The 1,592-nt window shown below is 32.4% G+C and overlaps 1 long non-coding RNA gene across 1 annotated transcript; it reads right to left on the reverse strand.

Moving 5' to 3' along the window:
* Positions 1-301: 301 nt before the first annotated feature.
* LOC117171619 lies at positions 302-964 on the reverse strand. Its single transcript, XR_004466905.1, has 2 exons — positions 767-964; positions 302-381 (listed from the first exon to the last, which is right to left on the reverse strand). It is a non-coding gene; the product is annotated as an uncharacterized LOC117171619 (long non-coding RNA).
* Between the last annotated feature and the right edge of the window lie 628 nt (positions 965-1,592).

The following is a 1,592-nucleotide window of genomic DNA, read 5'->3' on the forward strand; positions in this document are numbered from 1 at the left end:
TTTATTATGCCATGCAGCTATGGCGCCAAAATATCTCAATCCAAATAAAGGATTAGAGTTAGAGGAGGAGCACAGATTCTTAAACGGACTAGTGAAGAAGCTATTACCGCTCATAGGACCTAGCATAGACACTACCGTACAGCTCGTACACCTCCAAAGCCGACCCTTGAGATAACTACGAAAGAAAAGCGGTCACTACACTGAGTTAGACTCCCGCTTACAGACGCACGTCTGCTTATACCGCGCGCCTCATTCGCCCAGCCTAAATATTTTATATTTTTAAAACTAAAACTTCAAGTGGTTTTTGGAAAAGGAATTTCGATTTATTTTATTTTTTATTTTTATACAGCCATATAAGTCCGGAAAATTGACTGGGGCAGCCTGCAAAACACATTTTTTGTATACACAATTTTTCGCATTGTAGTTCTAAGTGTGTAAAAAGAAGTATGAAATTTCACAAGCATGAAACAATACACTTATTATATAGTCATTCTACATTTTATTTTTTGTGTAAAATTTATGAAGTCACAAAAAATTCCCTCAGAAAGCAACATCAACACAATTTAATTCAAATTTTGATTTTTTTATTTCGCTTGAGACCCTGTAGATGAATATAAACATAACCTACAAATCGACCCTCATAACTTTTCTATGCGTTTACATTATAATGAATTGAAATAATAACTGTTGTTTTATGGTTGTGAAATCTCAGGCTTTTTTAGGAAATTAAATAACTACAATTCAAAAACTAGTTTATATAACCTACATGTAAATCGAACCTCATTTAGCTTTTCCTTATAGTATTTAACTTTTCATTTTTCTTCGCCACAGGTAGTAATTAGAAAGTTTTTTTATATTTGCGTAGTTATTAGATATACAATATACATGACAGTCCGCCACTGTTTCTCTTAATCCCCGCCAGCTAAGACTTCTTGCTTCTTCTCCACTACTGTTGTATAGTCCAGACGCCCTATTAAATAAAGGCTCATTTCATCAAGAAAATAATTCATAAAATTTCACTTCGGTTTATTGTATAGGTAGCATGTAAAACAAAGGCCTACACATTTGAAACCAAGGTTTTGCAACCACTGTGTGTATAATCAATTTTTAATTATGGCAAAAATCAGGCTTTTTGTTTATTTTAAAGAACCTATGTGTATGTCAGAAAAAATATTAGTTAACAAATGTAGGTCTCACAAATGTCTACGAAATGACGTCTTATATTAAGATTCTTTCGTTTATTTACTTGAGAAGAACTAAAAATATTCCGAAAGTGAATTTTCTTCAATATACAATTATTTTTGCAATAGTTGAGGAACAACTTACAAGTACAAAATAAAAGTTTTACTATTTATTAGAATTACTATTACTATTTGTTTAAAACTTAGGATATTATACATAACTTTTTCGAGAAGCAAACGGCAGATTTGTAACCAGCGAGTAAAGCTATTCCAACTTAAAAAAAACATCTTGATACATTAATTTGTTGCTAAAATATTTAAACTGTTTGCAATTTAAACACGTAAATTTGATTCCCGCACAGAGGGTTCCCGCACTTCGCGTCCACTGACTTCGTCAGCGGCGTAACCACT

This window comes from Belonocnema kinseyi, chromosome 4 (assembly GCF_010883055.1).
Source record: "Belonocnema kinseyi isolate 2016_QV_RU_SX_M_011 chromosome 4, B_treatae_v1, whole genome shotgun sequence".
NCBI classification, from domain to species: Eukaryota; Metazoa; Arthropoda; class Insecta; order Hymenoptera; family Cynipidae; genus Belonocnema; species Belonocnema kinseyi.